The 26,855-nt window shown below is 40.6% G+C and overlaps 1 pseudogene; it reads left to right on the plus strand.

Annotated features, from left to right (window-relative positions):
• The first annotated feature begins 6,800 nt into the window (after positions 1-6,800).
• Positions 6,801-26,736, plus strand: LOC114826804 (4-alpha-glucanotransferase, chloroplastic/amyloplastic-like; annotated as a pseudogene).
• Positions 26,737-26,855: the final 119 nt, after the last annotated feature.

The raw sequence follows: 26,855 nt of genomic DNA on the forward strand, positions 1-26,855 counted from the left end.
AATTCTCTAGCATTATCTAATATAATATATTTGATTGGATAATCAGGGTGGTGAGCCCCTGAGCTTGATAACCTGAGCCAACAGTTTGGAGAATGCAATGTTCCTTGTGGACAACAAGCACATGTGTGACCAACGTGTGGAAGTGTCAACCAAAACTATAAAGTATCTAAATGGTCCGCATGGAGGGTGAATTAGTCCACAAATGTCCCCTTGAATCTGTTGTAGAAAAATGGGAAGATATGAACAAATCTTGTCATAAGAAGGCTTAGTAATAAGTTTTCCCATAGAACATGTTTGACATGCGATTCCTTGGATCAAACCTAAATTTCGGGTTAGTGGATGCCCGTATGATGATTTGAGGATACGGCGCATCGCTATTCGTCTAGGATGTCCCAAACGATCATGTCAAAGTGTAATTTCATGCACGGTCCCAGTAGTAGGGCCGGCCACATAGTGGCATTCTATGGAGCGTATGGTTGTAGTATACCAACCACTCGGGATACGCTCAATCTTCTCTAGAATACACTTCTAGCCATATTCGTAGGAAGTTATGTACAGAAATTCAACTCCGTTTTCTACATGGGTTTCAGCGTGGTAATTGTTATCTCTAAAGTCCTTGAAACTTAACAACGTTCTTCTAGAACATGGAGAATAAAGTACCTAAAAAATGGTCAAGATTGTACCATTGGACAACATTATATGTGCCTTACCGTATCCTTCTATCAGGTTGGATAGGCCTAAAACGGTTGTCAGAGGTGCATTCTTAGGTATGAAGTTAGTGAAATAGATGCGTTCATGCAAAACTGTGTGTGTGGTTGCAATACCTACCAGACAACTAACTTCCCCACTAGTCATACCTAGAATGAAAAATTAATTTGAATTGGTCACATGCATAAAAGTTCCAAAAACAAATACCAATTCAAAATAATTTCATTTATTCAAGGATGGTAATTAATTAAAACTTAATATCCAAAAACAAATCACCAACAAATAATCCAAACATAAAGGAAAATTGTTCAAAAATCAACCAAAAAACAAAGAGGGGTTCAGCCACTAGGTGGAATTCAGCCACATTGTGCAATTTGAACTAACTAAAATTGTTTATGTCTAAGATTCTAATCTTCCATAGGGGTGATATCCTCTTGAAAGTCAAAAACCTCCATCTTTGTAGTCTCCAGTTCGTCCACTTGCACGAAGTTTGATTCAAACTTCTTACGACGAAAATGATATTCAACTACAACCTTCTAGGGAACTCGGCAAACGCTAGACCAATGGTCATTTGAACCACAATGATAACACATCTGCATCCATGGTTTTAGGTTTTTTGCCCTTATTCTTGAAGTTCGGGGCCTTGGGAGCGAGGTTTGAGTGCTTATGGGCTTTGTTTCCTCCATTGGATGGGCCTTGACTCTATTGACCTTCACGGGGTGGCTTCTGGCCGCCCCTACCATTCCTCTTTTGGCGTTTTGGGCATTGGTTTGTGCTATAATGTTCTTCATCAAATCCAAGAACTTAGTGAACTTCTGAGCTCTATATTGTTGTTGCAGGATAATATTAAAAGCAAAGAAGGTCGAATAGGTCTTCTCCAGGAGATCCTCTTCTGTCAAAGTTTCATTACAAAACTTGAGAAGTGATCGGATTCGACAAACTTCATAATTATATTCATTCATAGACTTAAAGTCTTGGAAGCGCAAATGTTGCTAGTCATGTCTTGCTTCAGGCAAGAATATGTCATTTTGGTGATCAAAACGATCAACCAAAGTGACCCATAGTGCACGTGGATGCTCCTCAGCAAGGTATTTAGTGTGCAAGGCGTCATGGATATGTCTTCGGATGAAGATCATAGCAGTGGCTTTTTCAGCTTTGCCAATAGGATTGTTCGTCTCTTCTTCAATGGAAGGACGCAAGTTCTTTGCAGTGAGGTGGAGCTTCACATCTTGGATCCACTTGAGGTAGTTCCTTCTAGAGACCTCCAAAGCCGAGTTTGTTCAAATTTGACATGTTCCTATCACAAAATAAATGAACAAGATGTGGTGAGTGTAATGGAGAAAAATCAATCCATTGACATAGGAGTAGAACATACAGGTTCTAATAGACATGTATTGGTTTAATTTTGCATGAAAAAACTTCAAGTTTTCATAGGTGATGTTTTTAAAGAAAACTTTAGGTTTTCAAACAAGGCATGTTTATAAGAAACTTCAGGTTTCAAAATAATTATGAATTTCAGGTTCATATGTTCCTACAGGCAAACACAAATATATACACAAAAAGATGCAAACAGAACTTCAGGTCTATAGTTATAATTGAATTAAGTATTTGGACTTCGGGCCAAAATTTAAAGTGTGGGTGAAAAAAAAAAAAAAAATATATATATATATATATATAACCCAAATTGTCTAAAAGTATTAAACAACGAAGCTTGGGGTCCAAAAATATAGGCCAAAGCCTACGGGGGGCTAAGCAAATTTGGTCCGTGTGAACCAGGCCTAAAAATTGGGCTGCGGTTTCTCGGGTGCAAGCTTCAAGCCCACGAGGAGGAGAAGGACAAAACGGGCTGATCAAGCCCTAATATTAATAGTGGGCTACAAGCCCAATATTGTAGACCGGCTGCATAAAAGGAGTCCAGCCCAAAAGGGTGGCCCAAACAGGGGCTGGATCATGTATGACGCGATATGGGGGAACACAAATGCGCCAGCGGAGCTGGGATTTGGTGTGGCACATACCGTCAGGACACCATGGCCCTTCGGGCCAGTGTTGGGTTGAGCCAAGGCTTGGGCCACATCATGCGAGCCCTATTCTTAAAAAAAAATTCTTTTTTTTCCGCCGGCCGAGAAGGTCAGCCCAAAGATTTGGGGCTTAGAGTTTCAACAAAAAAAAAAAAGACCCCAGCCGGAGCTGGGTGCAGTCACCGGGGACTAAGGCCAATGCCACCGCTGCAGGCGGCCGTGTTTTGGGAAAAATTTCTCGGTGCAAGGTCATAGGTTCGATGGTGAGCAAGTTCTGGGCGATGGATAGAGTACCTCGACATCAGGGAAAAAAAACCTAAGAATTCAAACTGGAATTTCACCCAAATTCGATGAAATTTCTTCGGGAATTTCAATGCTATCGAATCAAAATTACGATACCATATCGGATTTGGTCAGAAAATTGCACACTATAGGTGATGTGGATTTTCTGGGTTTGGACGCTATAGGCGTCATGACACACCCCGACCCGGAATGTCCACTAGGACTCCGAATCGAGCTGTGTTGGCCAACACCTGGAAGGTGACAAAGCCATAAAGTATAGTGATGTGGAAAATGTGAATAAATCTAAACCTAAAAGTAACTAAAGACAAAAGTGCCCTATGAGCGGGAATGAACCCATTTCACACGCGATGTCAGAGCATAAGTAAAGTACAGTAGTATGGGTAAGGATCATACCCTCAAAGGTAGCCACATATACTAAGATTTGCCAAGAATTCTCGTCGATACAAACTTTCAGCAGCTAAAACCTAGTGGGGCGAAAAACAAGGGTGAGTGGGCCTGAAAATAAAGTTTTAATAAAAACCTTTTGAAAACGTTATAACCCCTCACTGTAAAACCCATATAATTTCCCATAAAATAATAATACATGCATATATAAAAATCAGGCTTGAGAGCAATGAAAACCAAAATATGTGCCATGTCAAGTATCTTAGTAATAAATATGTAAGCCAGGTGTTGTGAATCAATATAAAATGATATGTCAGCCGGAGTCACCTAATGTGACCTGTACGGTTGAACCTATAGCTCATTAACCAATTCCTGCACATGAGTTTGAACCATCTAATGTGGTTTGTACGACAGACTGGTGTAAATAGATACCCTCAAGTGCTACGATCACATGAAGACTATGTGAAGTATTGCATGTCATCTACAAGTCGGAACCACCTAATGTGGTTTGTACGACAGGCTGGCACCTGCCTTAGATCCAAGGTGAGAGTGTGGTACGGGAGGTGAACGATCATGTGAAGGTTAGGCTTTAGCCTCGGGCGGAGCACTAACACCGGGGTGCAGGATAATGAGCACTAAATGCATCTAAACATAACCATACACACTGCAATCACTATCATCAATATGCACTCACCTGAAGCTTACCTGGGCATCTGCAGCGTCATGCAATAATATGTATATCCATACTAATGCATATACTAAAATGTAATGCAATTGACATGACATTTAAAAACGTAAATCCATTTAAAACAATTTATGGGAAAATGGAAAACATATATATATATATATATATATATATATATATATATATATATATATATATATACACGTATATATAGAAAACCTAAAAGCCCACTCACCTAGAGTCTCCGGTACAACTCCCTAGCACAAACATCAAGGCGTCATGAACGATCGGCGCCTAGAACAATTATCAAATCATGTCTTAGAATTCTTATCAATAGAACATGTAACTTACATATCCTATTGGGGAAGATCCGTAAGTCGGATTCCCGATCCGTAAGTTTCTAATATCCTCAAATATTATGTACTATAACGTATCAAAGTTTAGTGACGCTCTAACGGTCGGATCATCGATTGCTATAATAATCGAGTGGCGGACCTTAGTGGAACTAGGTTCAAACGAAGGAAATTCGTCAATCAGACTTCACATACAAAATTGGAGAATCAAATTTAGCTTAGGAAGGTCAGGGGATGCCTCGGCCCACCTGCCGCCGCAGGTGGCTATCGGTCGCCCTGACTCGCCGGAAAATTCAATTATTTCTAAAAATTCTCAAACTTCACAGAAATGAAGATCTCAGTGAGTAGAGCAACTTTCATACCTGTGACTAAGGCCAATTTGGCCGGGAAAAACCCCAATTTCACGAAAACCCATCGGCACCCTAGAAATGGGTGGTTCTTGGTTCAACTCCAAACAAGCTCTGACACCTTAACCAATGCATGGGCTTTGTTCTAGACCTCAGGAGGAGTCTAATGGTGGTAATAATTGGAAGAACATATTTCAGATTTGGTGGATCTCGGCCACGGGTCTCACGGCACCCACGGGCTCCTTTATTCCCAATTCCGAACTTAATCTCCTCAAATTTGATATAAAAATGGTAGAAGAAAGGTCTATATGATGATTGGTAGTGGTTAATCTGCCCAATCCATTGGAAAAATGATGAATTTCGCCAGAGAAACCTATGGGTCACAACCGGGTTTGCGGGTTAAGGGGAATCCGGTTTGGTTCCCCTCGTCCTCCTCCTTTCTCCTTTCCTTCCTTTCTCACCTTTTTGATTGGTTACTCTCTCATCTCTCGTTTCCTCATTGGTTTGGTTCCCCCTCCTTTCTCTCCTTTATCTTCCATCTGCACCGACCATCTCTCTTTTCTTTTAATCTGGGCCACACACGTGGCTTTCCAGATTTTGCTCCAAAAATCTGGAGCTTTCTTGAACTTTATTAATTTACTAAAATACCCCCAACTTAAAACATTAATATCTCCTTCGTTATAACTCCAAATTGCGCTCTGTTTGAGCCCACGCGTCCATAACGACGAGTACTATGAGGATACACCAAGAAAATAAATCTTACATAACTCGACACGATGGTCAACAAAAGTCAATGCATTTGCCTTGAATGGCATTTTCGAAATTTCACGTTTAAAAATTATAAAGACTGTACCTTTTGGGGACGGGTCGCTACACGTTGGGTTTCAAAGGAGCTTGATGCTCCATGCTTGCTCAGGGTCACGGGTTCGAAGAACCCAGGCGGTGATTTTTTATTTTTTATTTTTTCAATTATATGCATATTCAAATCAATAATATTTTAATGCATGTACATGTATTTAATGCAATTCATGAAAAATATCAAATTCACATAATTTAACAATTATGAATATAATGCATACACAATTTATGTAGAATCTAAAATTAGAAAAATGTAAAGTTAGGTCATGCATTATGGTGAATGTTCTTACTATCAGGGCTACAAAAATATCGAGATAAAAACCGTTGTTTTGAAAGAACTTGATTGCGTGATGATATGGATGAACTGATTTGATGCAGAAAAAACTTCAACGTCAGATTCCTAAGCGCAGTGGTAGGAGCGTGCTGATAACGTGTTGTAGCCTATTTTATCTGACAATGGGAATAGGACCAGACGACAAGGGTAGAGAAATTGAGAAAGATGTGTTTTGTAGAATTGTAGGGGAATGTGTGGGTTATCCCTCCTACACAATGTCTTTATTTATAGTAGTAAAAGGAGAGAAGGAATTCCTTCATCCCCAAGGAATACAAGTTGTAATAGGAAATGATAACTAGAATCAAATCTAATCTAGGATTTACACAATCACACTTAAACTAGAAAATTTTACAACAATTGAATCATAAAAAACACTTAGATTTAATTAATTTTTTTTGGCAGGAAAAAATAAGTACTTTCAAATACTGTTGAAACTTAAAAATATTTTTATTTTTTTGTTATTTTTTATTTTGAACAAATGATTTTATCTATTTATAAAAATAAAATAAAAAAGCGCTTAGCCTCACAGTCAAGATTCATACAATATTTGGAAGGAGACAACAACTATACATACTCCAGCTTTCTATCTCTAATGCCTTCATTGATTCATCATCCACATTTCCTCTCTATCTCTAATGTGAAGTCTGAAAACCAATGGCCTTGAAATTGAATAGTTCTCTCTCACTCCTCATCTCCACTCTCTCTCCCAACCTCTCTTCCAACTCCTCCTCCTTCTCTCCCTTCCTCTTCTCCCCCACCCACTTCCAAAGCAAAACCAAAATTATTCCATTCCTCCAAAACAATTGCCCAATGAAATCCGCCGCCCTTTCGACTCATGCCGCAGAAGTCGACATCGGAGATGACCTGCCCTTCGACTATAATGACATCTTCCCCAAGGCCGATCTAAGCGAGCGCAGAAGAGCGGGCGTGATGCTACACCCGACCTTGTTCTGTGGGCCCCACGACATTGGCGATCTCGGAGAAAAGGCGTTTCGGTTCATAGATTGGCTTCATGAGGTCGGGTGCTCCCTTTGGCAGGTGCTTCCGCTTGTCCCTCCTGGTCGGAACGCCAATGTGGAGGGATCCCCTTACTCTGGTCAGGTATAAATATTCAACCTAACAACCCAATCGCTAAGCTTATTAGCTTCGATTCATTTCATTACTCTTGGACGCAAAATAAATTAAATTATGATAAAAATGGAAGCCGATATTTGATGATTCGAAATTGCAAATTTTAGGTAATTAAAGGGCCGTTTGATTCCATTTCGTTTTCACTTTTCAGCTTTTAGTTTTCAGTTTTTGAAAAAAGTGAAATAAAAAACAATTGAAAACGAAATGGTTATCAAACGTCCCCTTAAGTTAATTGTGGTTGATGGAAGGATGGATGGATGGATGGATGGATGGTGACTTTTTCAGGATGTAAACTGTGGCAAGACTTTGTTGATATCTGTGGAGGAGCTTGTTAAAGATGGTTTGTTGACAAAGGAAGAGCTTCCAAAACCAGTGTGAGCCTGCCCTTCGCTTTCAGTATTACTCTTTGTTTAGGCCTAAAATATTGGTTTGGGCCGAGCACTAGATTGCTCTCAGCCCAGAGGCCATACTTAGGAGTCATTGGGGGTTATACGGTTTATAGGCCACATAGCCAAGGCCTGCCGTGTCCTATTAGGAATCCATGGATAGTTGAATCCTGATACGAGAAAGAGTTTCGATAAGATAAGGATATTGGAGTTTAGGATTGAATCCGGTTTGATAACGGCTTGAGTTCAAAGTCCTAGTAGGAGTAAGACTGGCCGAGATAAGGGGAGATCGAGGAAAGGAGTCCCAATCCGAGAATGGTTATGATTCGATCGGAAGCAGGTTAGCTACTATAAATAGGGGGAGGAGGACATCAATCAGGCCTCTCCAATTCAACACAAAAACTGCCATGCGCAAACTCTCGCTCCACGCGAAACCTCTCAACAACCTTGAGATTTTTACTTTCCTTTTTCACTGACACATCTTCAGTTTGGATAAACGGCACTGTGGAGGCAACCGGCGAACATCTTCAGTTTGGATAAACAACACTGTTGCCGTAGAATTAGCCGATCGTGAAGCACCTTCAATTTGGATAAACAGCATTGCGACAGTGCCGACTGGTTATCTATCTAAGTCTTGGTCAAGAACGATTTTCGAATCCTTATTGGCAGAGGTCATCTCATCAGACTTCTCGGCGAACTGAGGTGTTACTAGGGCTCGACACATTGAGAGCCGAGTTGTTTTATGATTGGCTACTCATAAGTAGGCTTTAGAGTTCGGCATTCTGACGGCCGAACCACATTTACCATCAAGACATATATCTGTTTTGAGTATATGTGCCCCTATACTCTGGTGTCGATTCGGCGTGCTTATACTCTTACAAATATAATCACTGTGACCGAATCCGGCGCCGACGATTTGTGAACTTCGCAGAACTAGTAGCCTTGTCTTTAGGCTCTAGAACCCAAAGGTCGGGACGTGTTCCTTCCTCGACCGCAGTCGCAAGATCGAGAAGTCAGCCGCGCACTCAACGCAACATCAACACATTTTACTCCTCGGCCGAACTCGGCCGACGAGTTGGCACGCCCCACATCAACCGAATGACGTAGTTAGCTTATTAGTTACTCGGCCTGCGCGCCACGTAGGCTTGGTAGTTTTTAGGGTCAACACTCTCTCTGTCTCTCTCAGATGGTAGTGTGACACTCATTCAATTCAATGCAGTGATTCTGAGCGTGTGAACTACTCTACTGTTGCTGACATTAAGGATCCTCTAATAACTAAGGTAAACAATATTGCTACTACTAGAGTTTATGCGATTCCGATCCATGACTTTCACTTCAGACTGCCTAATGAACAATTTTTTATGTCGGACGGTGAAACTGAAGTTGGTATTGTGGTTAGACGAAAGCAGCCTGGATAAGTACCCATAAATTCCAAAAGAAGAGCAAAAAATTTAGCAGCTGTTTAGTATTATTGTGTAATTTAGTTACATTCATCAATTTTGAAAACTATAAATTGTTTTCAAATTGAATACAACCCCTTTGTTAACTCTACTAAAATTACGACATACCAATCTTGATTGTGTCTTTGCCATTTGGTGAAACTAGCAAGTGTTGTCTACCAATATTATCACCAACATAATTCTTACAGTTTCTCAAGGTACCTTTCTTGATTTTTTCGTTTTCTTCTTTTTTCATGGCCGGGTTTCTATGAAGGCCATTGAGCCAGTTGGATGTACTTTCCATGTGTTTGGGATAAAATCTGAACTTTGGGCCAGAGAGAAAGTCGGCCCAAACCCAAGGCCCAGAGGAAAACTTAGGAGGCAGGAAAGAGGCTTTCGGCTGGGCACAAGTTACAAAGGCCACCTGCTTACCTGCTCAAAGACCACAGGGGGTAGGCTATTCAGTCACTACACAGCCCAATAAAGTACTTTATTGGTGGCATTCATGTAAAAAAGCTAGTGAGTCATCACCAAACCGCATTCGGGCACCGCTATTGCTACAGGAACCCAAGCTGAAGTCGTCTATAAAAGGAGGAAGAGAAGACAGAATTAAGGACACTCAAACAAACAAACAAAAGCCAAAACTCTGCTCAAGCCAGATTTGCCTTCAACGAAGCTGTAGTCAACACAAGCCTTCATCCCATTCGGGATAAACCTTCCCAAACCCCTGTAATAGCTCTGCTACCTTGTTCATGGTGGTATCGATTCATTTTGTATCCTCTTCTCCCCCGTCAACCCCTCTAAAAGCTTTCAGACCTCTGACAGAGCCACAAAGATAGATTTTGTAAGAAGTTCAGCCTTGGCCGATAAGGTTCAAACTTACCCGACTATCTTTGCTCTGTCTTTGTCTTTTCTTTCTTTTAAAAGCACAATAACATGTTATATATTCCCAGTTATATACAAGTTATTTGTAGCAAAGTCATAATGAAAATGAGTCTTCAGCACTTGAATCCGATCTGAATCGCGTCAGAGTTCAAATCAGATCTAAGTCTTAAGCCCGGCGGGCATGTAATTTAAAGATCAGTTTAAAAGTCCTTGGCCTCAAGGCATAAAAAAGAACTCTATGTGGACTCAACCCATCCACGACAATCCTTGATAAGCGAGAAGTCCGAAGTTACTTGGGGCGCAAGTAATCAATCTATTTCTCCGTTTTGTTGCTATTATATCTTGATTCGTAGAAAAGGCTTAAGCATGGAGTGAATTCTGATAGAAAGCCTCAAGGCCTATACCTAAGGCCCCACGAAGGCATCTATTTAGCTTCATTTCATGTTGCGGTCTAGTTGGTCCGAGTATAAGGATTAACTCTGATGGGAAGCCTCAAGGCCTATACCTAAGGCCCTACAAAGGCACTCATTTGGGTTCGTCCTACCTCTTGGATTCAGATAATCAAAGGTATAATAGTGATAAAACTTTGGCAACCATAAAAGACCAAATATGATACATCCAAGCGCTGGTTTAGTTTGACAGGAAGCCTCAAGGCCTATACCTAAGGCCCCACAAAGGCACCTGTTATATCTAACTTGGTTTCTCGGGCGTATACATATTCAATCAAAGCTTAACATCCATTCAACATCTGCCATACTGAAGATGGCAGTGGCACGCCTGAGCACGACAAAGTTAATCTTGATTGTGAGCCTTAAGGCCTACACCTAAGGCCCCACAAAGGCACCCTTTCAAATTAACTTTGTCCTTCTCTTTCAGAACTGCCCGACAAGCCTTGCCCGAAGTGTGTCTTGCCCGACCAAGATCTGCCCGACAAAGGCTTGCCCGAGCGAGCCCGAGAAGAAAGCAGAAGTACGACAGATACCCTCAACCGACGCCATTCTCCCAGGGGAGCTGTGTGCTCGTCCGCCAGGAGATTCCTGTGACGAACATAGTTTTGGCACGCCCGGTGGGATCCTCTGATCTGAAGATAAAGATAAACATGCCAGAAGATTTACAGAATACATTGTTTCAAATGCTACAGAGACTGAATGAAGCCTCCCTAGGCTCTAGAAATGAGACAGGTTTGGCTCCTCCCAAAGGAGAAAGACACAGGACTACCCAACCAGATGAGGTAGTCATAGTCAACCCTGTGTTGCCCTTTTCTGAAGCCCCGGTAAACATGCTCAACATGACCTGGGCAGAGAAAGGAAAAGGGAAAATTATAAGGGAAGAAGAAGAAGGGAAACTAGCCAAACGACCTACGGAAGGGATAGGCAAACCATCCGAGTACCCAAAGGCTGCCATAATCAAAGGGCTGGTTATGTGTAGTAAATGCCAGTGTGAATGTGAACTCGAGATTCCCCCAGCTGGAGTCCTTATTGATCACGAGTTAATTAAAAGAGAAGCCCGCGAAAGGCTTAAGCAGGCAACAAGAAAAAATACTTCCCGAAGCGTTTTTCAACGTTTAGGAGGTGATTCCCAACCCAAGGCGTTGTCAGAAGTATTTCGAAACTATGAAGTTTCTGACGAGTTTCGAAACTATGAAGTTTCTGACGAGGCAGAGGACATGGAAGCCAAACTCCAAAAAAGTACAGAGCAACTTCAAAATGGCCAAAAGGGGAAGGAAGTCAGAAGAACTGATGGGATAGCTAATCCTGTTAAGAAAGCAACTCCTGCATATCGTGGGCGGAAATGGTATGTAGTTGGAAAAGATGGGCAGCCCACCAGACCAATGGGAGCATCCATGGTCAGAAGGGTTCAAAGGCAACACAAAGCCTACATGAATTCCCTGATGACCCCCATCACCTCTGAAGCCTCAAAAAATCAAAAGCCAGAGAGGGCAACATCTGGAAGTAGTAGTCAGCTTCGTTGGCGAAGTAAGAAGGAAGTAGAAAGGGCCAACGGCAAGACGGAGGGTATGGGGAATCATGTGCCACAAAGCCAACATCCTGGCAAGTATAGGATCTTAAGAAGGGCTCAGGAAGATCTGACTATGATGCCAACACCTGGTTGGAGGCCAGGGCCCACCCATGAGGAAACTGTTGCATCTGAGAGGAGACCAACCTTTTTGCCTTTGGATCCGTTTGGTGAAGTTCCAAAGCAAGCGCTGTACGGAGACATGAATCAACCACAACAGGAAGGGATACCAGAGCCCTTACTACCAGCCGATGCAATGGCCTGGTTAGACGAGTTCATGGATCACATTGGGAGCAAAAAGGAGGACTTGCTCGAACCCAGCAACTTCCACATCAACATGACGTATGTATTATCCGCCATGTTTGGCGCCAGGCCTGACCAGCCCACTACCATGGAAGGTGATTATTTAACAACTGAGCCGATGATGGCTCACGTCAATGTGGAGGTAGTTACAGAGGAAGACTCAGGCAAGGTTGAATCCTCAAAAGTACCTAAAGGTGGTCCCTTACGGATTTACACAGATAAAATGGTGTTCAGCCGCCCAAGTATTTCGTTGGCCAACCACCTGAAGCCTATATACGTTTCAGCTCATCTGGAAGGTGTACCTTTCAAAAGAATTTTGATTGATGGAGGAGCGGCTGTTAACATATTGCCAGCCAAGCAGATGAAGAGGATGGGGAGAAGCACTGAAGATCTTATTCCCACAAACCTTACAGTCTCGAGCTTTTCAGGTGCCATCACCAGGACTCATGGGATATTACCTTTGGAGGTAGATCTGGGGTCCAAGAAAATAATGTTGGCGTTCTTTGTAGTAGACTGCACTTCCACTTACGGGGCCCTACTTGGAAGAGATTGGATTCATCAAAGTTTAGCCATACCTTCTACTCTTCATCAACAAGTGGCTGTATACCACGAGGCAAGTACTGAAGGATCAAGCTTTTGGGAGTTGGTAGAGGCCGAATCACGGCCGTTCCTCCCCTCAGCTAATGTTGCAGAAGCAAATTTCTACAATCCCAACGTGGGAATTTTGAAATGTTTAGGAGCTGATGAGAACGGCCGCCCTACCAAGGTGACAGCCCGAAAGCTTCTAGAACAAGGGATGCTCCTTACCAAGGAGGAGTGGGAGAGACCCTATCTTATACCAAACTCTCTATACCATCAATGATCGAACAAAAGAAGAAAGATCAGGTCATGGCAGTCAGATCCCTGATTAAAAGACTGTTGGTGTATGGAAAGGGAAGAAGACAGGAAGAAAAGCTCTTGGATAAAGAAGAACAGGAGTGGCAGGGGAAAGTTTCTACCAGCCAGCAGGAAAATGAGGAAGAATCTTGCACAGAGGAGTTAGATAAGGCCATTCAAATGGCCGAATGCGTCTACGATATAGACGAGCCAGACGGTCTGCCCGAGAACCCGGAGTTAGTTGAATTTTTGTGTGCAGAACCTGATAAGCCACCTCCAGAAGTCCAGGATCCATTGGAAGTTATTGATCTAGGCACAGAAGAGGATCCGAGACCAATTCAAATCAGCGGTTTATTAAGGATTGAGGATCGGGCCAAGATTATCTCTCTTTTACAAGAATTCAAAGATTGTTTTGCTTGGCATTACACCGAGATGCCAGGATTAGACCCAGCCTTGGTGGAACATAAAATGCCCATCAAGGAAGGATATAAACCTGTCAAGCAGGCACCACGAAGGATGTCAAAGGAGATAGAAGAAAAAGTCAAAGAAGAAATTGAAAGGCTGGTGAAAGATGGCTTTATTAGACCAGCCAAATATGTAGAGTGGCTAGCCAACATTGTACCCGTTTTAAAAGCTATAACAAAAGCAGTACGGTGTTGTGTTGATTATAGGAATATTAATAGCGCCACACCAAAGGATGAATATCCCATGCCCATGGCTGACTTATCCATAGATGCTGTAGCAAAGCATAAAGTTTTATCGTTTATGGATGGAAATGCCGGTTACAATCAAATAAAGATGGCGCCAGAGGATATTCATAAGACAGCTTTTAGATGTCCTGGTCATGTGGGGGCATATGAATATCTGGTCATGCCATTCGGGCTCAAAAATGCAGGCGCCACGTATCAAAGGGCAATGAATGCCATTTTTCATGATTTAATTGGCCAAAGCATGGAGGTGTATATCGATGACATTGTGGTGAAATCTAAGACAGAAGAGCAGCATCTCGTGGACCTCAAGCAAGCATTGATGAGGATGCGGATCCACAAGTTGAAGATGAATCCAAAGAAATGCGCTTTTGGAGTAAGAGCGGGCAATTTTTTGGGATTCTTGGTGCATCAGAGAGGTGTGGAGGTGGACAAAAATAAGTCTCGAGCAATATTAGAGTCACTTCCACCTACCAACAAAGTACAGCTTCAGAGATTGCTAGGTAAAATCAACTTCTTAAGGAGATTCATTGCCAATTTGGCGGGCAAAATCCAGCCACTAACTCCGCTACTGAGATTGAAGGATAGGGAGAATTTTGAGTGGGGGCCAACCCACCAGCAGGCATTTGATAGCATTAAGGCTTACTTAACTTCCCCACCAGTGCTGGTGCCACCTCAAAGGGGAAAGCCATTGAAACTATATATTTCTGCATCGGAAAGATCAATTGGGAGTCTACTAGCCCAGAATAATGAAGGAGGAAAAGAGCAGGCTGTGTATTACCTCAGCAGAATTCTGACCGAGGTAGAAACAAGATATTCTCCGGTGGAAAAACTATGTTTGGCTCTATATTTTACTGCCAGCAAGCTAAGGCATTACATGCTACCTTGTCATGTGCACATTATCGCCAAAACAGATGTGATAAAGTATATGTTGTCAAGACCTATGCTAGCAGGGAGGATTGGGAAGTGGATTCTAGCATTATCAGAATTCAGTTTTCAGTACATACCCCAGAGGGCAGTCAAAGGCCAGGCAACTGCTGACTTCCTGACCGAACATCAGGAGTCTCAAAGCGAGGAAATCGATATCCCGGGAAGTTTAGAAGTTGCTAATGTATGGATCCCACCAAGAAGTGATGTTTCGGGCAAAGAAGATTGGATCCAGCAAGAGATAAGGAGAGTAGCAGGTCTTTGGATTACACCTTGGAAGCTATATTTCGATGGATCCTACACTCAGAAGGCAGCAGGAGCTGGAATTGTGATTATAAACCCTCAAGGGGTTTATCATTACTATTCCTTCCTACTTGATTATCAAGAAAATACCAATAATCGGGCAGAGTATGAGGCATTGATTATCGGCCTGGAAATCCTGATGGACTTGGGGGCAACTGAAGTAGAGATCTTTGGTGATTCAGAGTTAGTGATAAATCAACTAAATGTCGAGTTCAAATGCAGACATATCACTATGGCAGGGTACTATATGGCAGCAACACAACTGCTGAGTTTGTGGGAGTCTGAGATATCAGTCAATCACATTCCTAGGGGATCTAACTTGGCAGCCAATGAAATGGCGCAACTAGCTTCAGGAGTGCCAATGCAAGAAAGGAAGTATGGTGTTGATGTTGAGATCCAAACAAGAAACCTTCCCTCTATCTTAGATTGGAGGTTCAGTCTGGATGTAATGGTTCTAGAGACCGAGGTGGAAGATTGGAGGACACCTATTACTCAGTATCTGAAAGATCCTTCTTCACCCACAAGTAAGAAGAACAGGCAGCAAGCAACCAAGTATGTCTTGTGGACAAAAAATCTGTTGAGAAAGACCCCAGATGGGTTGCTATTAAAATGCTTAGGCCTAGAGGAATCCATGAGAGTAATGGCCGAAGTACATGAGGGAATATGTGGAGCACATCAAGCGGGAACAAAGATGAGATGGCTACTCAGAAGGTATGGTTATTTTTTGCCCGACATGGAAAAAGATTGTAAGTCCTATGCCCGCGGATGTGAAGAATGTCAGAGACATGGACCTCTCCAGCACGTACCATCAGTACCTCTCAATCCAGTGGTCAAGCCTTGGCCGTTCCGAGGATGGGCAATGGACTTCATCGGGCAGATTTATCCAGCCTCTAGTAAGGGACATACTTTCATAATTGTGGCAACGGATTACTTCACCAAATGGGTAGAAGCATCGGCAGTAAAATCCATAACTTCAGCCGTGGTCAAGAATTTTATTGAGACCAAGATCCTGCACAGGTATGGGGTGCCTGAAACTATAGTAACGGATCGTGGGCCATCTTTTATTTCAAAGGAGGTTGAAGAGTTTGCAAGCAAGTACAAAATAAAGATGATCCAATCCAGTCCATACTACCCTCAGTCAAATGGGCAAGCAGAGGCTAGCAACAAGATCTTGGTCAACATTATTAAAAGGATGGTGATTGATAGTCCAGAAAGGTGGCATGAGATGCTAGGGAACACGTTGTGGGCATACCGGACTTCTAAAAGAGCAGGGACAGGCACGACTCCTTATGCCTTGACTTTCGGGCAAGATGCAGTGCTTCCTATGGAAATCAACGTCAGTTCCGTAAGAATTCAAAACCAATTTGGGTTGCATAGTGCAGAATATATCGAAGCCATGTGTCAAGGTATTGAAGATCTGGATGCAGCCCGAATTGAAGCCTTGAACCAGATTCAAGAAGGAAAGATTGTTGTTGCCCGAGCTTATAACAAAAGGGTGAAGTTAAAGTCTTTCAAGGAAGGAGATTTAGCGTGGAAAGCGGTCCTCCCGCTAGGCGCTCAGCTGCGTGGCTTCGGGAAATGGAGCCCGACATGGGAAGGTCCTTTTATTATTAGTCGGGTTTTGAACAAAGGAGGATATTATCTAGCAGACCTCGAAGGCAATGAGCATAAACACCCTATTAATGCAAAATTCTTGAAGAAATATTGTCCTACATTATGGGATGTTAGGGATTGCTATATCGAAGAGGGAACAGAGTGAGACGGACCTTAGAAATTCACATACGGTATTTTGTTCATCCAAACATTTAAAGAAGGCAGAGATGCAGAAATAGATAAAAATACTTATTTCATGTCGACAAATTGATGAGATTACAAGATACCAAATCTTATGTATTACATTTGATCCTCTCTGAAAGTGTTGGTGTCTTCAACTGGTTTCCCGCTATCTTCTTGGTTGAAACCCAATCAGGTGATCGGGTTGTGCGGCCAACATGAGCTTGGTAGAGGACCCTCCCACAAGATCTTCACCATGTATGATGATGAAGCCCGACTTATCACCACAAGTTGTGGGAAGATCAGTCATCAAGAGGAGACCGCCTGACCAAGGGTGTTGGAGGTAGAGGGGTGATCGACCAAAGGTGTTGGAGGTAGCAATCATCAGGTGAAAACTTTCTTTTTTCTCACGAAAGGGGAGTTTCAGGAAACTCCACTCAAAACCTGAGGAACCCATTTCTCAGTGGGGAGACGGAAGGATTCAAGGTGGATGAAGGGTGAAGACCAAAATGAAGAAGAGGTGATGATTTGAAAAGGGTTTCCAAAGCCAGAATTTATAGAGAACCAGAAGGCAGTTTAAAGGTCGCAAGAAGCTCAAAGGGCACGCATGTTGTTATTCATTTAATGTTGGCGCTTGGGATCCCAACCTTAACATCAATTGAAGGGGGCACTGTTTGGGATAAAATCTGAACTTTGGGCCAGAGAGAAAGTCGGCCCAAACCCAAGGCCCAGAGGAAAACTTAGGAGGCAGGAAAGAGGCTTTCGGCTGGGCACAAGTTACAAAGGCCACCTGCTTACCTGCTCAAAGACCACAGGGGGTAGGCTATTCAGTCACTACACAGCCCAATAAAGTACTTTATTGGTGGCATTCATGTAAAAAAGCTAGTGAGTCATCACCAAACCGCATTCGGGCACCGCTATTGCTACAAGAACCCAAGCTGAAGTCGTGTATAAAAGGAGGAAGAGAAGACAGAATTAAGGACACTCAAACAAACAAACAAAAGCCAAAACTCTGCTCAAGCCAGATTTGCCTTCAACGAAGCTGTAGTCAGCACAAGCCTTCATCCCATTCGGGATAAACCTTCCCAAACCCCTGTAATAGCTCTGCTACCTTGTTCATGGTGGTATCGATTCATTTTGTATCCTCTTCTCCCCCGTCAACCCCTCTAAAAGCTTTTAGACCTCTGACAGAGCCACAAAGATAGATTTTGTAAGAAGTTCAGCCTTGGCCGATAAGGTTCAAACTTACCCGACTATCTTTGCTCTGTCTTTGTCTTTTCTTTCTTTTAAAAGCACAATAACATGTTATATATTCCCAGTTATATACAAGTTATTTCTAGCAAAGTCATAATGAAAATGAGTCTTCAGCACTTGAATCCGATCTGAATCGCGTCAGAGTTCAAATCAGATCTAAGTCTTAAGCCCGGCGGGCATGTAATTTAAAGATCAGTTTAAAAGTCCTTGGCCTCAAGGCATAAAAAAGAACTCTATGTGGACTCAACCCATCCACGACAATCCTTGATAAGCGAGAAGTCCGAAGTTACTTGGGGCGCAAGTAATCAATCTATTTCTCCGTTTTGTTGCTATTATATCTTGATTCGTAGAAAAGGCTTAAGCATGGAGTGAATTCTGATAGAAAGCCTCAAGGCCTACACCTAAGGCCCCACGAAGGCATCTATTTAGCTTCATTTCATGTTGCGGTCTAGTTGGTCCGAGTATAAGGATTAACTCTGATGGGAAGCCTCAAGACCTATACCTAAGGCCCTACAAAGGCACTCATTTGGGTTCGTCCTACCTCTTGGATTCAGATAATCAAAGGTATAATAGTGATAAAACTCTGGCAACCATAAAAGACCAAATATGATACATCCAAGCGCTAGTTTAGTTTGACAGGAAGCCTCAAGGCCTATACCTAAGGCCCCACAAAGGCACCTGTTATATCTAACTTGGTTTCTCGGGCGTATACATATTCAATCAAAGCTTAACATCCATTCAACATCTGCCATACTGAAGATGGCAGTGGCACGCCTGAGCACGACAAAGTTAATCTTGATTGTGAGCCTTAAGGCCTACACCTAAGGCCCCACAAAGGCACCCTTTCAAATTAACTCTGTCCTTCTCTTTCAGAACTGCCCGACGAGCCTTGCCCGAAGTGTGTCTTGCCCGACCAAGATCTGCCTGACAAAGGCTTGCCCGAGCGAGCCCGAGAAGAAAGCAGAAGTACGACAGATACCCTCAACCGACGCCATTCTCCCAGGGGAGCTGTGTGCTCGTCCGCCAGGAGATTCCTGCGACGAACACCATGAGACTTTGATTGTCAAGAGGTGTCCATTTTATTAACTTAAACATTGCATCAGTGTAAATCTTCTCTCTAATTGACCATTAGATCTGTTCTTAAATTGATGACGTGGCAACTGCGGGGCCTATTTTTGTGCTGATGTGTGGAACAAGCTCATCCCCAGCTCTTCTTCATTCCAGCATGGCCACCACTACTGGGCGTATTCTACCATGCAACCAGTTGTATAGCCCCTCTCTATCCACGTTTCAGGATAAGTGATGTGGGTTATGTAGTCGCCATATCCCCAATTTAACAGCATACTAAACTGTTTTTCGGATGAAAGGTTTAAATTTATGTAATTTAAAACCTCAAGGTGTAAATTGCTAAAATTGAAATCTCATGACCAGATTTGGAAACCATCCCCAAATCTTGGGGGCTAAAATGTAGTTGATCCTTTTTATATACCAAGAGAAAATTTCTTAGTTGAGTTCATTCTCAGGCTGCAGAGAGGCTTATTAGGAGTGAAGGTGAACTTAAAAGTCAGCTTGAAGCTTTCCGTACTGACCCTGATATATCAAGTGAGATTTCCATCTTGCGCACGAATAATTGTATCTTACATTTTCACTGATATATGAAGTGGGATTTTCTTTCTTCTTGTGCACTAATTGTATCATATATTTTATACTGTTGCTGACAATTTTGTATGTGTTATGATTTGAAACAAGTGGTAGTAAAATTACATTAAACTTAGTTCTGGACAATCTTCAGATTGGCATAATTCTAATTGTTCTGGATTCTTTCAGTTTGAATCCATGCACATACATCAATACATGCAGACATATATAATCACACACAAAAGGATACAGGTGAGTGTGTGCAGACACACAGAGAAATACCATGGATGGTGCTGGGTTGCCACTAGTTTCTTTATTTTACTTCAAGAAAGTATTTAATTTTTGGTTTCAAACTTGGTGAAAAGCTATCCCGTTTTTCAATTTCTTGAACTAAGTGGTCCCTGGTGCAGTTACTTTGCACTAAGAGATTAAGAATGCAGAACCAGGGTGCTGCTTGTGTGGAGATTTGTATCCCTTTCAGTTGTGATTCTTGTTTCATAATTTTGTAGGCTGGCTCGAGGATACAGGCATATTTTGCAGCAATTGACAGCAGTTTCACTGCTTTCAGTTGGTACGAGTGGCCTGAACCTTTAAAAAATCGCCATCTCGCAGCACCGGAAGAAATTTACCAGAGCAAACAGCATTTTGTGAGATCTGGGTGACTGACTATTACTTATTGATTAATAGTTTGCTATTGTATATATACACCAATGTATTAAAAGTGTGAGGCGTGGGCGAGGTGTCCAAGGGATAACCCGGCTTAGGCGTAAGGGCGAAGCCTCACGGGATATAAATTTTTTAATATATACACTAAGCGTACACATATACCATATTAAAAAAAAATTATTAATCAATAATCACTTTGAGCACGCATATATTATAAATACACACACACATATATATACATATATTATATTTTATATATATATAGGGAGCGGATCCGTGGCACCATGTTTTTTACACAATTTTTGACACAAGTATCTAGCCATTAGATTAGTCCTCTTTTAATGGTTGAGATGATAGGTTGACAATATGACAATTAATTTTATTTCTATTTTCCCAAAAATACATATTAAATCTAAATAAAACTTTACAATTATAATTTTCTTTCTCTCTCATCTATCTTAATAGACTTTCACCAAATTGGCATAGTCTAATAATTATCTCTGAATTCTCGCTGTTATCTAATCCTATTTTTGAAGAAAGTATTTTAATCAAATCTCATAAAATTCTATGATTTTTTTGTCGTGACTTTCACCAAATATATTGGCATAGTCTAATAACGTATTTTAATCAAATTTCTTCACGATAAAATTGGCATAGTCTAAAAAAAATCAAATCTCATAAAATTGGCATAGTCTAATAACGATATATTTCAAAAACTCCTTCCCTATTTTCTTTAGAAATTCGATTTCTGTCAAGCTATAAAAAAATCAAATTTCTCTCTCATAAAGCTTGACGGAAATCAAATTTGTGAAGTCTCAATAACGTTAATAAAACACAACTAATTTCAAAACATTGTTGGCATATTAACAAAATACACCCAATTTTCCAAACTATGAAAACTGCAACAAAATAGCACAATTAAGTGACTAATCTATCCTACAAAATTTAAACATCATCACTCTCCAAATATTCTTGGTCATCACTCTCCACATATTCGCCCAGGTCTTCTTGTTCCTCATTCCCTGATAGATTATAAAATAACAAAAAAAAAAAAACATAAATAGGTAACCGAATATTGAAAAATATCAATAAAAAAAGTTAATTCGACTTACATTCATTAGTTGATTCGATCTTACTTCTTTTCGGATTTGATGGGCAATTTCTTGTGTCGTGTCATACTAACTTATTGCATGAACGACATTTTCTTTTCTTCTTTTGTTGAGCCAACTCAATACCACTTTTCATCCTTTTCGAACTATTAATATTGTCCTTCTTTTTACCCGTTTGTGAGATATTAGGGTCCAAAAGTAGCAGTAGAGAGTCACTTTTTGTTGAGGAAGCAACATTTTCATCTTGACAAGAATTTTCCGCCAACCTTCTTTTCGAACTACTAATATTATCTTTCTTTCTACCCTTAGTTTGTGAGATATATGGGTCCAATAGTACCGGTATAGAAGAATCAATATAAGTACATGTGTCACCTTTTGTAGAAGAAGCAATGGTTGCATCTTGACAAGAATATTTTGACAACTTTTTGGATAGTTCATCTATAGCTTCCATGAAAATTGTGTATGCCTCATTTGAAGAAGCTGCAGTACAAGCCAACTTAGTTGCTTGATGACACATATGGCTAAGTCTCAAAGCTTCTGATTCTTCCTTACCATTATTCGTCACCAAACTTTTAAAATCCATTATCCTAAATTTGTTTGCTTCTTGCTTCCATCTTGGCAAAATAAAATGTTCAGGTATTGTATCAACATTCAAACGGACAAATACTTTCAACAAGTGTCTGCAAAGTATTCCAACAAACTCAAAATTTTGGCATTCACACGTACCTTTGTGCGTTTGCGTATTTAGCTTCACCACAAACTTTTCTTGCTCTCCGAGTTTTGATTTCACTACGTATGCGTGATCTTCGTTGTCATGTGGCATTTCTTCAACTTTGTACCGATTGACTTTACTCCATTCATCTTTGAATTTATTGAATACATTTCTAGTATACAAACTTGCTGCATGCTGCAAAAGAAATTCTCCTTCATTGACAATGCGATACTTGTGTTCCGATTCAAAATCTTCATCACTTTCTCTTTCCATAATCTTCTTCAGTGCTTGTTCATATTTGACGACAAACTCTCTAAGATTTGTTGTTGGTGTGACAAATCCATCAAAAAATGAATTAATACCCTCACTACGTCCAGTAGTATTCATTCCTGCAAAAAATATTCTACGATTATAAACAGGAACCCAAGAAGAACGCATCTCATATAAACTTTTTAGCCACTCATCATTCTCCAACCCATATTCTTTCATCAAGGCCTTCCACTTTACTTCAAAATCATCAATCTTATATGTCTTTCGAGTACATTTTTTCATCTCAATCTTGAACTTGGACTTCTTGAAGTACACATGTGATAACTTTTCAGCAAACTTCTTCTTGATATGCCATAGGCATAATCGATAATGAGTGTTTGGAAAAACCTTCGCAATTGCTCCTTTCATTGCCAAGTCTTGGTCAGTAATAATTGTAATCGGATGACGTCCTCCCATTGCTTCAAGCCATGTCTCAAACAACCATAAAAAGGTAACTTCTGTCTCATCTTGTAAAAGTGCACATCTAAACTGTATTGACTGCCAGTGATGGTTTACTCTAGTGAATGGTGCAAAAGGCATGTCGTACTAGTTTGTCCTGTAGGTTGAATCGAATGTAACAACATCACCAAAATAGTGATAAGCCATGCGAGACCGAGCATCCACCCAAAAGAAATTAGTTGCTCTTCCGTTTTCATCACATTGGATTGCATAAAAAAAATGAGGATTTTCAGCTTGTTTTTTCCTGAAATAAGTAAGCACTGACTGAGCATCACCTCCATCTAGTTGTCTATGTCGGACATTTCTCAAGTGGTTATAGCAATCTCTTTTGTTAAAGCCAATATGCGTGCCACCAAAAATTGAAGAAACTTTTGCAATTGGCAAATTTTCTTCATGAAATGTTTCAGTGAGAACTCTAGCAGCTTTGGGCATAACTTTATTTGACTTCATTTTCATTCTTCTTTCTGGTGTAACTGGTTTGTGGTTGTGAACATCTTTGAACACTGAAATTTTCCATTTGTTTGACCATCTATCATGTACGATTCGCATACTTGCTTTACACCCACATTTCACTGTAGAACAATTCTTATTCATTTTCTTCATATTCTCAGTCTCACATGTTTCCCTTGATGTGCACAAACAAATTGTCTGCTTGTTATATCGTCTGAACGGCTTCTTGTCTTGGATGAAGATCGAGTTCGAATCCAAAATCCCTTTTGTCGGCCATAATCTTGATAATAGTTTCTAGCCTCTTCCATTGTGTCAAAAAGCATCCCTACACATGGAGTTTTCAAGCCTTTTGAATTCTCATTTGGAATACATGTTTCATCATTCTCGACTTGAACCGTGTCTTGTACCTATTAACGTTTATTAATCATGCTTAATGATCAAAGTTAAAAAAATACATGATAAATATATGCTTAATGAACTACGAACATAAACGCTTATTAGAAAAAGCAACTATAAACTTTTATTAAAATAAATACTAAGGGATATTAAATTAACAATTGAGTACATATTGGAGACATGGAGGGAGAGTTTGATGCAAAATCTGCCACGCTCTCTACCATTTTGAACGAGAATAGATTAGAAATGAATTGAGTGATGATGAAAAAGAAAAGCTTATTAGGTTTGCATAGGAAGAAGGAGAAACGTAATTAGGATTTTTGTTCTTGTTCTTCACCTATTCTGGAGAAAATAGGGAAGGAGTTTTTGAAATATATCGTTATTAGACTATGCCAATTTTATGAGATTTGATTTTTTTTAGACTATGCCAATTTTATCATGAATAAATTTGATTAAAATACGTTATTAGACTATGCCAATATATTTGGTGAAAGTCACGACAAAAAAATCATAGAATTTTATGAGATTTGATTAAAATACTTTCTTCAAAAATAGGATTAGATGACAGCGAGAATTCAGAGATAATTATTAGACTATGCCAATTTGGTGAAAGTCTATTAAGATAGATGAGAGAGAAAGAAAATTATAATTGTAAAGTTTTATTTAGATTTAATATGTATTTTTGGGAAAATAGAAATAAAATTAATTGCCATATTGTCAACCTATCATCTCAACCATTAAAAGAGGACTAATCTAATGGCTAGATACTTGTGTCAAAAATTGTGTAAAAAACATGGTGCCATATTGTCAACCTATATATAATAGAGGATGAAAAGTACAATGAGCACACATATAACAATGCACGCAGACAACACACACATCCATTATATAAAAAAGGCTTTTTATTCATAATGGTCTCTGAGATTTGCATGATCAATAGAAATGGTCCCTGAGATTTCAAAGCAATAGAAATGGTCCTTGAGATTGTCTACCATCCATGATTTTGGTCATTCCGTTAAAATCTTCGTTAAGTGTCCCGGAGCTCTTGGCTGAAAATTTGGGCAATTTTCAAAGCTTCGTAAATCAATCGTTTCTTAACCAAATTCAACCCATAATATATCAAAATGAAGATAGGAAAGTGTATAATAAAATTATACTATTTGGAAGCCCAATAGTTGCTGGAGATGGTTAGAAAATAGCCTCAAAGTTGACTGGTCTGAGAGAAAACTGGAAAACTCGCCGAAAACTGGGTAAATTTTAAACGTTCATAACTTCTTCAATACTCAACGAAATCAAGTGATTCAAAAAATAAAAATCATACTTCTTGATGATACGAAGAGAATGGTACCTTTTCCAATGGCTAACTCACCCTATTTTGGCCGAAAAACCGCTCGAAAGTGGCTAACTCGAGACCAAGATAGCCACTTTCGAGCCGTTTTCTGGCCAAACCACGGCGATTTAGCAGTAAAAAAAGATATCATTCTCTTTTTCTCGTCGAGAAGTATGATTTTCGTTTTGAATCACTCAATTTCGTTGAGTATTGAAGAAGTTATGAACGTTTAAAGTTTACCCAGTTTCCAGCGAGTTTTCCAGTTTTTCTACGGACCATTCACATTTTAGACTATTTTCCGGTCATCTCCGGCAATCATTGGGCTTCTAAATAGGTATAATCTTGTTCTACACTTTCCTATCTTCATTTTGATATATTATGGGTCGAATTTGGTTAAGAAACGATTGTGTTACGAAGCTTTGAAAATTGCCCAAACTTCCGGCCAAGAGTTCCGAGACACTTAATGAAGTTTTTAACGGAATGACCAAAATCATGGATGGTGGATAATCTCAGGGACCATTTCTATTGCTTTGAAATCTCACGGACCATTTCTATTGATCATGCAAATTTCAGAGACCATTTTGTATTATTACCCTATAAAAAATAAAAAAATAAAAAAAAAAGGGCAGAGAGACAATAGTGCAAGGAAGGGGTATGAGGCATTTAAAACCCTATCCAAAATTTGGGTTTGGGAGTTTAGGGTGCGTTTGGTACGCAGACGGGACGGAACGGGACGGGACGGGACGGGACGGAACGGGACGGGACGGGACGGAACGAAGGTGTAATTTTTGAAAAAGACATGGGGTATATTTGTCTTAAAATGGTAAAACATTGTGTTCCACAGACGTGGAACAAACCCGTTCCACGGGGGGGGAGGTGGAACGCAAAAACACCTAAAATCTGTCCCGTGGAACAGCCCGTTCCACCCATTTTTGGCGCACCAAACGCGGGACGGAACGCCTCGTCCCGTTCCGTCCCGTCCCGTCCCACATACCAAAACAGAGGCGGCAACCCTCACTCCCAGCCTCAGAGGGCACCTAGGCGCACCCTGAGGCGAGCCTTTTAAAACATTTATATATACTTAGTGTTAGGAACTCCTTCATTGCCCATTTCCCCTCATCGTTTGTTTGTGCAGATAAGTATCTTCATCGCCGAACAATTTTTGTTCCAAAGGCAATGGCAGAAAGTTCGCAAGTATGCATAGATGAAGGGAATTAGTATCATGGGAGACATACCTATTTACGTAGGGTTATCACAGTGCAGATGTTTGAGCCAATAGAAAACATTTTTTGCTGGTGAGTAATTTTTAGTAGGTAAAGGAACATGTTCATGCCACAACATGCTGTACCAGGTGTCAATTACTGTTACTGATCGTATATTAGTCTTGCAGAACAGAAATGGTTTTCCTCTTCAAGTTAGTGGCGTTCCCCCTGATGTTTTTAGTGAAACTGGTCAGCTATGGAACAGGTTTATACAACTCATACATAATCCTTCAATTTTATGTTGTGGTCAGTTGTGCTATTCTATAGAATATCATTGAGCTTACTGTAAGCCTAATGTTTGAATTAAAGCCCTCTGTATGATTTTAAATCAATGGAGAAAGAAGGATTTTCATGGTGGATGCGCCGCATTAGAAGAGCACAAAATATATATGACGAATTCAGGATAGACCTTTGAGCAGATATTAATCATGAAAGCCAACAAATTAGTTGAATAAAAACGTTGGAATCATATAAAGTTCAGTTGAATAAAATGGGACCTCAAAATAAAGTGCCATCTCGATTTTTGTTTATTTC

The sequence above is a fragment of the Malus domestica genome, chromosome 01 (assembly GCF_042453785.1).
Source record: "Malus domestica chromosome 01, GDT2T_hap1".
Classification (NCBI taxonomy): domain Eukaryota; kingdom Viridiplantae; phylum Streptophyta; class Magnoliopsida; order Rosales; family Rosaceae; genus Malus; species Malus domestica.